The sequence below is a fragment of the Chlorocebus sabaeus genome, chromosome 7, assembly GCF_047675955.1.
Source record: "Chlorocebus sabaeus isolate Y175 chromosome 7, mChlSab1.0.hap1, whole genome shotgun sequence".
In the NCBI taxonomy this organism is placed as follows: domain Eukaryota; kingdom Metazoa; phylum Chordata; class Mammalia; order Primates; family Cercopithecidae; genus Chlorocebus; species Chlorocebus sabaeus.
Window position 1 is genome coordinate 61377830 of NC_132910.1, and position 14961 is coordinate 61392790.

At 39.4% G+C, this 14961-nt stretch overlaps 1 long non-coding RNA gene and 1 pseudogene across 1 annotated transcript in view; both read right to left on the reverse strand.

Annotated features, from left to right (window-relative positions):
- LOC103236108 (uncharacterized) overlaps window positions 1–14961 on the reverse strand; it is a 70826-nt gene that overhangs the window by 47176 nt on the left and 8689 nt on the right. The window lies entirely within an intron of this gene.
- LOC119621487 (keratin, type I cytoskeletal 19 pseudogene) lies at window positions 4905–5756 on the reverse strand (annotated as a pseudogene).

A 14961-nucleotide genomic window follows, 5' to 3' on the forward strand; every position in this document is an offset into this window, starting at 1 on the left:
AAGCTGGTCAGATATAGTGGGCAGATCTTTGACTCCTAGGCCTCCAGAATTGTGAGCCAAAGTAAACCTCTCTTCTTTATAAATTACTCAGTGTCCTGTTCTGGTGACTCTCCCTTACTCCTGTCCATTCTGTTATGACCACAGAAAACAGACTAAGGAAATTCTTATGGATAGAAGATGCATTCTTACCTTAAATCTTAGAAACCTCAGCATATGAGGGTTTTTTTTTTACCTTATTAGGTCAGGAACTTTCACCTTTTCATGTAAAGGAAGCAGTTGACGGCTTCTTTTTGGCATATCCAAGTTGCCTGTGTCACTATTCTTGTGCTTTGGGACCACTGTCAAGTAAAATAAGTATTACTGGAATGCAAGCACCGTGATACCACAACGGTCCATCTGATAACCATGGTGCCTCCTAAGTGACTGATGGGCGGGGAGTGCATGCTGTGGATCCTCCAGACAAAGGATGGCTTACATCCTGGGTGGGATGGAGCAGGATGGCAAAAGATTTCATCAGACCACTCACAGCCACACCTCCTGGAAACACTCAGAGCCCTACTAGCGCTTGGCAGCCATATGAAACGGACAAAACCTGAAACTCTAGCTTGATTGGACCACCTCCAAGATCAACTTAAAATTTATGAATTGTTTATTTGTAGATTTCCCATTAAAAATTTTCGGACTGTGGTTGAAATTGGGTATCTGAAAACATGGAAAACAAAACGTCGGATAAGGGGGTACTACTGTAGGCCCTTTGACACGGGCAGAAATTCGAAGCCCACTCAAACACCTCATGCGGAGGCCCAACAGGAAAGGTGCCACCTGGCTGTACTGTGCGTACTGAACAGGAAGGGTCTACAATTCACAGGCCAAGAATACAACAGCTGGCAGCTATCTCCAAAGATGGGAAGATTGATTTCATTACTTAACGATCCTGTCAAGTTTATCCAGGAAGCACAGTCAGGTGGGACTCTGGACCCAGAGCAGGCAGGCGTGACAGAAGCTACTCCTGTGCTCTGTTGCATTGACTGTTTATGGCCTGGCAAGCACCACACTCCAGCATGAGCCTCCTTACAACCAGGGCTGAACTGAAAGTGGATGATGTACCTACCACAAAGGAAGGAAGAGAGCTATTGAGACATTTAGGTGTGCTCCAGTGGGTTTATACACCTTCCATCTTCACAGGACAGAGGCAACACTCATAGCCCTTAACCCCAACTTGAGTCTATCTGGTCTATGAGGAGCTACCTCATGCACAAAAGCTTCTCTACCTTCACCTCACAGACACATTTTGGGCCCAGGCACTGCCTGTGCACCTCATATCAGGATTACAAGGGCCCCTGCCCCATCAGGCCCTCTTGGACCAGACATAGACTTCTCTACCTGCTGGAAGACACCTTCACCGTTAATACCCAGGATAGCCATGGAGACTGGCCCACCCACCTCGACTAATTGCTACCTGGCATTTGCCTAGTAGGCCACCCCCACCTCAGTTTCTATGGCCTGCACCTCCTGGAAACCTCAGTTGTGCTGGGCAGCCATCTGGGATGGACAAGACCTGAAATTCTGGCTTCACTGCACCACCTCCAAGATCACACTTTTGCATCTACAACATCCTCCAGTGCATAGTGTCTGCAGACATTACTGCTTAGTTCTGAGTTCTCCTGGTCCTCCTCTTCCATTCTGGCCTGTCACTGCTCTGCAATTAAGCAGCTCCAAGCCTGATACTGCCAAGTCCATTCAACTCCTTTTATATCCCTAGAGCCATTTTCCAAGCCCCAGTGTGCCTGCTGTCTTTCACTGCTCCAGGTGGCCCGACATTTCACATCGAGATGTTGCTTCTTGAGACCTATTCACTGATTACTCAGCACTGAAGTCACTGACAATTTCCACAACAGGGTCATTTTGGTCACCCACTGAGTGGCCAAATCTGGCTTGCTGACCATCCCTTCACCAACCTTCAGCCACTTGTCCACTCTTCACAGTCAAGCCCTGGTTACTGTCAACTGCCCCTCCTTTGCCATTGGTGAGACTGCCACATATCCATGGTGAGACTGCCCCCATCCATGGTGAGACTACCCCCTAGCCACGGCTGAACACTGCTCTCATGATCTCCCCTAATTGCTCAACTGGATGCTGGACTTGCCATACCCCCTCTGCCGATGCAGTTCAACTCCCACTAGGTGGTTCCAAGGATGCCACTCATTCCTGTCTTACCTTCATAATGTGCTTTCTGCAGGACATCCCAATGCTGATTGGGGTATCTGGACTCACTGGCCGGGCACCTCTCACCTGGTTGCCCAAAGAGGGTGTAGAGGTCCTGTTCTGGTGACTCTCCCTTACTCCTGTCTACAGTCTCACCTACCCCCTTCTTGGATTCTCTTACCTCTACCCTGACATGGGTAGAAGTCCCGCTAGTGTTCTGGGCCTCCTACCGCTTCCCTTTCTTGATGCCACAAGCATGCAGCGGGGGGAGTTGTGGCTGCCATCTTGCTAAAGATTATATTCTCATTACAAGGAAGATTTGGAAGTATAGAATAGATTTCTAAAGCTGTATCAGCAGTCCTGAAGTAGAAAATTTAATAATTTTTAAATTTAAAATAATAAGAAAATCAATATTTTGTGTAACAAACAGATGGACTTTAAGGTACCACTTTCTAGAAATTATAATACAAGCAGCTGTAGAATGGAAAAATTGTTCATTCTAAATCATTCTTAATTAAAAAGAAAAAATAATTCTAGTTTAGGCATAATCTGTATGAATGGATAGCCTTCTCAGAACTCCTCCAATTCCCCTTCTTATATAATTTTCTTTCCTTTCCTTTCCGTCCCCACCTTCCTTTCTTTTTCTTTCTTTTCCTTTTATTCTTTCCTTTTTTCCTCCCCTCCCATCCTCTTTCGTCTCCTCCCTTCCCCTCCTCTCTCCTCTCCTCTCATCCCATCTCCTTTCCTTTCTTTCAGGCCTGGTTGTCCTTGGTGCTTTCATCACTCAGTGCTTTGTCTAATGAGCTAACAGTTTTCAATTCAGTATTCATTGTTTCAATTAAAAAAAATATCTTTTGCAGACAATTTTGTCTTTAGCTTGAATTTATTTTAGATCAACTTACTTTAAATTAAATGGTTACAAAACTTTTATGTCCTTACTCTGCTATAGATGTCATGCAATTTCATTGCCATGAATTTAAAAGGCCCATAGAAACAGAATACTAAAATACTACCAATATTAGAAATAATATGACTGTATAATGTTACAGACTACTGAGCCAAATGGTGGATATGGAAAGGTGCCTGAATTGTACAAAGGCAGGTTATTTGTCAAGGCAGTTTACTTGGACCATCCTCATCAGATAAATTACTTACTGTCCTCATAATGAAAATCAAGCGAAGCCTGGACTTAATTTTGATGGAGTGAAAAAGCTAGTTGATGATGCGGAGGGGATAGGAACCTCAGGAGAACACACCTGGATTATTTCTCAGCTTGGTTTTGACACATGAAGTGTGTTGCAAGTAATTTATTACTAATGGTGAAAGCACGAAAATTGCACATGATCTGCCTTCTAAAAATACATACATTTGAGTGTAGTCAAGGTTATCTCGATGATATCATTGCTCTCATGTTCTTACAACTATGTTTTCTTAAGTGAGAGAGAAAGACTGGTGTTAGCAAAAGTAGCAAGGAATGCCACATAATCAATAGCTTGTTTATCAGTATCCCCAGAAACATTGTAGAGAGCAAGCCTAACTATATGTAGCCAATATATGTGGCAACTAAAAATGATTACAATGTTTTATTTTCAGGAAAAATGTATTTGAGTTTTGTGAAAATTGTAGTATACCAGTGAGAGTATATCACCTGTGACACTATTATCAATAATATACTGTATGAAAAATTGTGAGCATTCAAAGCTCTTATGGCCAGAAAAGGGAACCCCGAATAGAGTCAGGCAAATACTCTGGCTTTGAGGAAACTTTAAAAATATTCAAGGAAAAAAATAGTTTTGATTCATGAAATTGAGTCTCAAATAAGATTATGGTTAATGAAGAGAGATTTTTTAAAACCAAGAAATAATGCAGATAAAATAGGAGACAGCTCAGGAAAGTCAAATGGTTGTCTATTAATCTCAAATTTCAAATGACATGTTTATAAAATATAAGAAGGGAAAGTAACCAAAGGTGAATGGGGAAATGTAGCAGATGTACTATAAAAGTTCTATAAAGTAAGACCCAAATGAACTGAGGATTTAAAAGAAGGTAAAGATGACCTGTTTTTGAGGAAAAAAAGGTAAAGGTGACCAAAAGGAGCCATGAGGCTTTATTTTATTTTATTTTATTTATTTTTCTAGAGATAGGGCCTCACTGTATTGCCCAGGCTGGAGTGCAGCGGCATGATCATGACTCACTGCAGCCTCAACCTCCTGGCCTAAACCTATCCCCTCACCCTGACCTCTCAAAGGGCTGTGATTATAGCCATTAGCCACTGCATCAGACAGATGCTTTTTTAGTCAAAAAGATCAAGGAGGGGAGAGTGACAATAGCAAGATGTTGAATGGGAGGTCCCAGACTTCATGTCCCTTCAACAAAATGTCCAGCTAACAACTGTCCACAGACAAGAACTTTTGTGAAAAACCCCCTAAATTGGGAATGAGCCTGATACTAGTGTGGACCACAGAACTGGATAAAAACCACATTAAAATGGTAAGAGAAATGGTCTTATTTTGACCACATCTCTCCTCCCTTTTCCCCAAGTTGGCATAGGGCCACACAGAATTCCCCCGGGTCCACGATTCTATTTTGCTTTTCCTTGGGTCATGAAATTTTATTTGCAGATCGGGGAAGAGCCAGAGGTAAGTGTCCCTTCCTTCTCATCCTCCTACCCAGGAGACACCCTTCAAAGGAAAGCAGAAGCCCAGGAGCCTGCCGCCTTACAGGATCTTGGAGGTGGACAGGTTGTTGTAGTGATCTTCCTGGCCCTCAAGCAGGCTGAGGTAGGTGGTGATCTCCTGCTCCAGCCGCGACTTGATGTCCATGAGCCACTGGTACTCCTGATTCTGCCTCTCACTGTCAGCAAGCACATCGCCCAGCTGAGCTTCAATACTTCTGATCGGCACCTGGATCTGTACCAGCTGAGCTCCAAAGTGCGCTGGTGGCCTTCCAAGGCGGCTTACATGCTGAGCTGCCACTGTGGCTCAATCTCAAGACCCTGGAGGGTGTGCCACAGGTCAGTGACCTCAGACCTGTACATCTGGAGCTGCTTTGTGTGGCCAACAACCTCCTGGTTCGGTTCCTCAGTCTGGCTGGTGAACCAGCGTTCAGCATCCTTCCGGTTCTGCTCGGCCTTGACCTCATGTTGGCTCTGCATGTCACTCAGGATCTTGGTGGCATCAGCACCTGGAGCCGAATCCACTTCCACACTGAGCTGGCCTCCCATCTGGCCCCTCGGGACATTAATTTCCCCCTCATGGTTCTCTTCAGGTAGGCCAGCTCTTCCTTCAGGCCTTCGGTCTGCATCTCCAGGTCGGTCCTGGCCAGGGTCAGCTAAATGAACACCCTGTGCAGGCCATTTTGTCAGCCTCCACACTCATGAGCAGAGTCTTCTCCCTCTCATACTTGGTTTGGAAGTCATCTGCAGCCAGACAGGCGTTGTTGATCTGCAGGACAATCCTGGAGTTCTCACTGACGGCACCAAGAATCTTGTCCTGCAGGTCCTCGAAGATCTTGTAGTAGTGGCTGTAGTCATGGGAGGGCCTGGGGCCCATGATTTTAAAATGGGAAAACAACAGAGACAGACATCCAGCTTCCCTAGCATTCTGAGGTGCATCCCAGGAAGCTCAGACCAGTCTTGCCTTATGGGGGACACTGGAAGTAATGGCATGGTTAGACTGTCTGGGGTCAGTTAGAAACAAGAAAACGAGACAGAGCTCACAGTGACCAGTGTGCAGATCTTGGCAGTAGCTCTGTGGTCCTGCCAGCTGTGGTGCCCAGAGAGAGATACCAGCCAACAGCACAGCCCACGTCCAAAGCTGGACTGATCACTCCCAGAAGCATGGTGGGAAGTTCAACCTGGCTTTAGTCTCTAGACATCCAGCATCCAAGCCCAGCGTCAGAGCCTATTTCAAGGCCCTGCCTATTCAGGGAGATGCCCACAACATTGCATTTCTTCAAAGCACAGGTGCCAAACCTGTCTGACATGGGAAGCCAAAAAGTGGCTTGATCTGGCCCCAGAGCCCACAATAAGGCACCACCCAAGCAGGGCAGCAAGCCTCAACTGTGCATTTCTATGGCGTATAGCCTGTGGTCCCATTTGTCCCGAATGGCAACTTTGCTAACATCAAAACCCAGTCTGCAGCCCTGCCCAGCTGTGGAACCCAAACAGTGATACCACCCAGCCAGGGATATACCCTGTGACCTGGCCTGATCAGGGGCCATCACATTGCTTGGCCATCAGCCTCACCTGATAGCAGAGCCCAGCCAGTGGTCTCACTTCACAGCAGAGCCCAGCCAGCAGCTTCACACAACCTCAAAGCAACGGCAGTGGCCCAGCCAACCAGTGAACCCAACAGCAAGCTCTGCCTACTGTGGCCATTACCATGTGACCTATCCATAATCACAGGGTAGATTAAATAGTGAAAGTCTATCCCTGCCAAAGAACACCTGTAGACTGTAAGAGGTCACTGTCTCCTCAAATATGCAGGCACCAACCCAGGACACAAGGATTATGAAGAATCAGAAAATCATGATACCTCCAAAAGAAACTAATAAAGCTCCAATGATGGACCATAAAGAAAGAAAGATCTATAAAATGACAAAGAACTCAGAATAATCCTTTTAAAGAAGCTCAGTGAACTATACGAATATATTGACAGAAAATTAAATGAAATTTAGAAAACAACACATGAACAAAATGAGAGGTTTGACAAAAAATAAAGAAATAGGTACTTTAAAAAAAATAGAAATCCTAGAGATGAGGAATACAATGACTGGACTGAAAACACTGCATAGAAGACTTCATCATCAAACTCAGTCAAGATAAAGAAATAACCAGTGATCTCAAAGACAGAACATTTTAAATTATTCAGCCAGAGGAGAAAAAAGAATAAAGAATGCGTACAGGAATCATGCAACACCATCAATAGAACTAACATGCATATAATAGGAATTCAAGAAGAAGAGAGAAAAAAAGTGTCAGAAAGCATATTTAAAGAAATAGTGCCTGAAAACTCCCCAAATTTGGGGGGAAAGATGCCAATATCTAGATACAGGAAGTGCAGGAGTTTGCAATCAATTTGAACTCAAGGAAGAGTTAACCAAGACATGTAATAATAAAACTATCAAAAATAAAAGACAATAAAAAATTCTGAGAGCAGTACAAGATAACCATATCACATGCAAGGTAGTCTCAATGTCAGTGGATTCCTCAGCAGAAATGAGGGAGAAATAAAAGCTTTCCCAGACAAAGAAAAGCTAACAGAGCTCATTACCATAAGCTAAGGGAGCTCATAAGGGTACAGTTACAGTGTATATATCTGTACCCTTATGAGGGTATATCTCTATACCCTCATATCTAAAATGAATTATTTTAGATATAGTGTATAGCATGGTAACTATATTTAATAATAATGTATATTTCAAAGTTGCTGAGACAATAAATTTTAAATGTTCTTGCCACAAAAAAGGTAAGTATTGAAGTGATGGATATATCAATTAGCTTGATTTAATCATTTCATGTTGTATACATATGTCATAACATCACTTTGTACCCTGTACATATATATACACACATACATAAATGTGCACATATATTACACACGCATATATATACACATACATATGCACATATATATACACACATATATACACACGGTATATATACACACACGCAAGGTATACATATGTGTATATATACACACACGCAAGGTATACATATGTGTATATATACACACAAGGTATATATACATATATATACACACACACTCAATTATAGTTTTGTCAATCCACGATTTCAAAAAGAACAAGGAAATAGGTCTACTTCCTAGAGATGATAACAGAAGGTATATCAGAGATGAGACAGCATCATTCAATTCCTATTTTTTCTTCTCTTTTTTCTAGATTGGGTTTTTAATTGAATATGGAGAATAAACTATGAAAAGTAGAAATTGCAGCCCAAGATAAAAGAGGGATTGGCAAGCTAACTCCAAGGTGTTTAAAATGAGACCAGATAAATTATGTACCAGGGTGCAAATAGAATTTCCAGCTATAAACTGTTTGGTAGCCTTTGAAAAGTCATGGCAAATAAGAGAGGTGCCACAAGATGACAGATGGGTACATTTCATCTTTATTTTTAAGAGAGGAACAGAGAGGATTCAGGAAATTATAGACAACTTGACTCATACTTGCAGATTTAACAATAGATTGTTTAAAATGCTGTAGTTTTTGAGCATTCAGAAATGAATGTTAAGGTCATTAGTAACCAACAAATGTAAAGTAAGGACAAGCTTTGATACACTCATCTGATTAATTTTTTATGAGGTTACTAAGCACACAGATCAATGGATTGCTTGAAAATCAAATTGAAATAGCTAGCGATTGGTATCTTCATGACATGATGGGGCAATATGGCATTGTCTCTTTTCAAGAGTGTCTATTAATGGCTTTATAGTCTCCAGTAGTGTGTCTTTACCCTATTTTATTCAGCATTTTCACCAATGGCTGGATGAACATAGAGGCTTCTCAACTTTGTAGAGGACATGAAAGTAGACAGGGTATCTCATTTCAGTGCTTCTCACACTTTCACTGAATATTCCTAACGGAGGGGAAAATAAACACGTACACCTGGAGAAACCAGGACAATTGTCCTAAGTGGCTGCCAGAAGACAGACATTTCTATAAATTTTATCTTATTTAAACATTATGTAAATTTTACATTCTATGCCATGATTTTTTAAAATATAAAATAATTCTCCCTCTAGTCAATTTTATTTCTCTAGGTAAAACTGGCATTTCTGTGTCTTTGAATATCTCCCATATTCTCCCAAAGTGCTGAGATTCCAACAAATGTTTTGCCATAGCTATAAGCCTGTGGGTATGGAGAGCAGGAGCAGGAAGGCTTGAGAGACTATAAGAGAGAGAAGAAGAGAGCTTAGGACATATGCAAAGCACAAACAAAATTACACCCAGAAGGTGAAAACCAAACCAGCGCCAATATACTGAACAAAGGCCTGAGACTTGGTCATCTGTAGCATGAAAGGGACAGGACCAGAGTCGGAAGCCCTGGAAAAGCATTGCTACTAGGGGAAAAGGAGTTAGAGAAGGTGTGATGCCCTTCAAAGACATGACAATAGGAGAGAAGAAGGAAGGAAAATGGAGAAAATTAAGTCCAAAGTATGGACATTGAGCATTTAATACAATTAATTATAGATCAAGACTAAAACAAGAGTGGTCATACGGGTAGAAGATTAATATATATACATTATTTATACATACTGACAGAGTGGAAAGAATGCACCTAAAAAATGGGAAGAGAAGAAAGTCAGGAATAGGAGAGTGAAAAAAATAATTGCCTGCTGTATAAGTAATATGAGGTAGTCAAAAATACTATTTAAAAATTATAGACCACACCAAAGAACATGTACATATACATAACGGAGTACTATTCAGCCATAAAAATAATGAGATCCTGTCATTTGCAACAGCATGGATGGAACTGGAAATCATTATGTTGAGAAAAATAAGCCAGACACAGAAAGACAAACATCACATGTTCTCACTTATTTGTGGGATTTAAAAATCAAAACAATTGGCCGGGCGCGGTGGCTCAAGCCTGTAATCCCAGCACTTTGGGAGGCCGAGACGGGCGGATCACGAGGTCAGGAGATCGAGACCCTCCTGGCTAACACGGTGAAACCCCGTCTCTACTAAAAATACAAAAAACTAGCCGGGCGCAGTGGCGGGCGCCTGTAGTCCCAGCTACTCGGGAGGCTGAGGCAGGAGAATGGCGTAAACCCGGGAGGCGGAGCTTGCAGTGAGCTGAGATCCGGCCACTGCACTCCAGCCTGGGCTACAGAGCAAGACTCCGTCTCAAAAAAAAAAAAAAAAAAAAAAAATCAAAACAATTGAACTTGTGGACAGAGAGAGTAGAAGGATGGTTACCAGAGGCAGGGAAGCATAGTGGGGGCATGGAAGAGAGGTAGAGATGGTTAATGGGTACAAAAAAAGTTAGATTGAATAAAGACCTACTATTTGAAAGCACAACAGGGTGACTATAGTCAATAATAATTTAATTGTACATTTGAAATAACTAAAAGAGTATAATTGAATTGTTTGTAACACAAAGGAAAAATGCCCTGAAGGGATGGTTGCCCCATTCTCCATGATGTGATTATTAGGCATTCAAAGCATCTCATGTACCCCATAAATACACACACCCTCTATGTATCCACAAAAATTAAAAATTAAAAAAATTATAGACCCAACAGTAAAATGCTAGAAAAAAAAGAGAATGAAAGACACTATAAGAGACACTAAAACAATGAGAACATAATGCATCTCTTCCTAAAAACCAGGTTAAAACAAAGACAAGCAAGGCATCAAACAGAGAAAGAATAAAACTATCAGTCTTTAAAGATAAAGAAAAGATCAAGCAAAACATATCAGGTTAGTTATAAGATTAAGAAAATTAGGCTGCCATCAGACTTTTTAAAAACGATGCCGAAACTAAGGTAACAGCAGAACTGCATGTTTAAATTGAGGAGTATTCTAAAAAATAACTAGCCTGTATTCTGTAAAAATATCTGTGTCATTAAGCATTTTAAAAAGGCTGGGAAATTGTTCCAGATTAAAGGAGACTAAAGACTAAATAACGAGTAAGTAACATGTTAACCTGGACAGGAGGGGAAGAATGTAAAAAGGACATTATTGAGATAATGGAAAATATTAACATAAGAATGACTGATTAGGTAAAAGTATTATATCAATGCTAAATTTCTCGAATTTAACAGCTGAGATTATGTAAGATAATGAAGGAATATTCAATATTCATATTCTTAGGAGAGGCACACATAATATTAAAAAATAAAGGAGCAAATGCAATCTATGCTGACTATAATGAGGCCTTGATTTTTTGATGTATTATGATGTATGCAACCTCATTTTAGTATATATTTGGAGATAGCAAGAGATTAATATTGCAAATGTAGCAAAATCTTAACAACTGGTGAATCTGGGTAAAGGATATTTTGGAACTCACTTGCAACTTTTCTGTGAGTTAGACATTATTTCAAAGTAAAAAAAAAATTATTAAAAAAGGATAGTAGAGCAAATACTAAAATGAAGTTAGGAAATAAAAACCCTGCTCAAGCCTCATCTCTAAATTTTAGATAGAAATCTGTTATAAACTATTTTTGTTCAGGTTGGCGATGCTTATGATTTTTATAAGCATGTTCCACATGTTCAACATGTACTGGAGAAAAGCACCAGCACCTTGATGAACATGATTAGATCAGGGTCCTTAGCTTGTTAAAGAAAAACTAACTTTGAAGGAGAAGTAGTGAAAATTGAAAAATTGAAATTTGATATTAATGTAATTAAGGTGCATCTTTAATTTAATGGTGCACATGTATTATCAGAATATGACTACTTTAGACAGGCAGGCAATTTTGGTATTTGCTTAAACATGATCTACGCCATTTAATAGCCAATGTCCAAACACAGCAGCTGATTCTCTTTTCTTCTGGACAGATGGAGTCCTTAACCCTGGGATATACTTATAAACTCAACATTTATTGAGTTAACTTCCCTTAGGACTCCATCACACCCCACCCATGCCCACACACCCCTGCCAATCCTGATATCATTTTACCCTTGGCAGAATCTTATTTCACTCTAGCAATGTGCACATTTGTAAAATGGAACATTTAGTTTTCATTTTCAAAGCATTGCTCAAGAGGTGTGTCCCACATCTTGGCTTTTAAAAATATATGTGTGTGTCTGTGTGTGCATGATTGCATGCCTGCAAGACAGTCTGCTTCTTGATAAACTGGCCCTGTAGTCATCTCTTGGAGTTCAAATAGATTTCTTGATGTATGGCTATAAGTTTATTGACTGTGATCACGTTTTAGAGACCAAACTCTCGGAAGGAAATGACCACGTCTGTCAATTTACTAAAACAACATGTGGTTGTTTCACGCGTGTTACCACGATGACCAAGGAACTAAAGTATTTGGAGAATGCAGTTTTATGGTTCTGATATTCACTAATATTTTTGACTAGTCTGAGCCAAATTATTATCATTTTTTACTTAGTGGCACAAAAAAGTCCTTATAAAGGATAATGGAAGGTTAAAATGGATTAGTTGTTTCCTCATCAAAAAATCAAGGCCTCATTATAGTCAGCATAGATTGTATTCCTTGATTTGTTCATTCATTGATTCACCTATTCACTGGGAAGATACTTTATGTACTCGTAATTACTGAAGGCTGAAAGAGAAAAAATAATGTTGGGCTCCTTTATAAGCCAATTATATACAACTGGTTTGCTTTGTAAAGCAAAAATTACTAACCATGAATTTTATATAATTAATTAACAGCTGAACACAGCGTAGAGAAAGAGCTCAAAAAATATTTGCTTGATATAATTCCATATACTGCATTAGCCTTTGTCAGGCTCAGCCCTTAAGCTTGTAGGCCCCATAGTGAGGCTGTTTGAAGGGTCTACTTCCTTTTGAAGGGGCCCATGTATTCTTGGGAGTGTGCAAACGCAGGGACATGGGCTAGAGTATCACGGACGGGAGGTATTTGTTTTGTTTTTCCAAAATGGAAACATCTTTTTTGTGTTTGGAGATTGTTAATGTATGAATTTTTTTCAAGCAACTTAGAAATGCATATAGTCAAAAGTTCTTATTTGTTCCATCTGCCACTTCTCCTAAAGATAATAACAATTAGTAATTTGTATATAGCTTTCTAGACTTTTAAATGCAAATAAACATTTTTTACATTAAATGAGATGAAATTACATGTTGTTCTGAACTTGGCTTTTAAAAAATAGCAATATATTGAGGGCATCATCCCATGTCAGTAGATAAAGACCAACTTCATCCCTTTATAATTTTCTCTAATAAGGATGAAGCACATTACTTTAGCCAAGTTCCTATTGATGAATAATGAGGTTGCTTCCATATTTTTGATATTATAAAGAATGCTCCAGTGAATATCCTAATTTGTTCATCTTTGCCTACATGTCCTGTTTTCTCAGGATAAACCCCTAGACAGGATTGTTGAGTCAAAGTGTATTTAAAAATTGTAGTACGTATTTTCAAACTATTCTCAGCTGAAAGATTGGACTCCAGTAGTGCATTAAAGTGTCTGTTTCCCACACCATTAAAATCACTGACATTATCAAATCACAGGCCGTCAGATAAGTACTCAAACATTTCTTCATTATTTCAATTTCAATTTCTTTTTTCTCGCTGAGATCAAATATCTATTGTGGTTGTTTATGCTTCTTTGTGAATAGTTTATTTAGAGACTTTACACATTTTTCTATTGGGTTAGTAATCTTTGCCTTTTTAGTTTGTAAAAACATTGAACTCTTAAGGATATTAACTCATCATCTACTATATATACTGCAAGTATTCATCCCTTGTTTTTCATTTGTCTTTCAGCTTTTATTTATGAAGTTTTGAATAAAGAAGTTTTACATTGTTGTGTAGTATCAGGTCATATTACTCTTATGGTTTCTAGCCTTATTATCATGCTTGAAAAGGTCTCCTCATCCTGAAATTGCTTACATATTCTGCAAATGTTTTGGACTTTTCATAATTGTATTTTACTTTGGAGTTTCTAATCTATATAAAAGTTAATTTATGTATGATATGAAATAGAGGGCAAATATAATGCCAAACGGGGTGAATTTAAATTAACTTTGTTTGTAAATTTAAAAATATTTTTTGGAACTATACAGTAGAAAGATCAGATTTGTATGAAATGTAATACATTTACAGTGAGCGTTAGGGAAAATAATACAGCTGAGAAAAACATACCTCTCTGATTATCTCAGTCATCTCTGAGGTGAACTGATCGCGAGGGTTACTACTTATGAGTTGTGGAACACCGAACCACAAGACAGATATATGATCTGCTTAGGTAATCTGCATCGTGGGACAAGTGAATGACATGTTTTTGGCCATTTAGACGAAACATTCTATACATTCTAAGAATTTTTGAGGGGGGTGGAGCTCCATTGTTTTTTTTTCTCTCTAAAGCAGAGTTCTCAATCTTAAATTTTCCATTGGAATCACTTGCTTTTATTTTATTTTATTTTATTTTATTTTATTTTATTTTATTTTATTTTATTTTATTTTACAATCAACTTTCTCAGGTTGAAGTGATTACTTGCTTTTAAAAATGCTCCTGCCAGACCCTGGAGATTCTGATTTTATTGGTCAGGGCCTAGCCATCTCGGATTTTAAAAGCTCCCCAGGCGATTATATAGTGCATGGCTAAGGTTGAGAACCTCTGCCTTAAAGATTCCTAATGATGTCTATCTGATATTATTTGCTAAAAGTTTAACCATGATTCAAGTAATATTTCTCTAAATTTCAGTACTAAGGCCTTCCCATCCTGGGCCATAATCCATTGTTCTAAGGAAACCACTAGGACCTTGGTATTGGGTTGATAAAATCTACACACTCTTCTAAATACATTTGAATCTACACAATGGATTTAAGAGAACTGAAGAACTGATCAGTCTAATAAAAGTTTTCAGGATAATTTCCCATGACAGTGAATTTATTAATTTGTTTTATAAGTATTACTTTCTACTACGATTTAATTGCACATTCAAAATGGAAAACTTTTGCAAAAGCTTTGTAAGGCAAAATGTTAACATGAGTGTGTTCATTTTCATTTTCCTTTTTAATAAAGCAACATAACAACACACCAATTATGGACACTACAGCCCCTGTTGGCA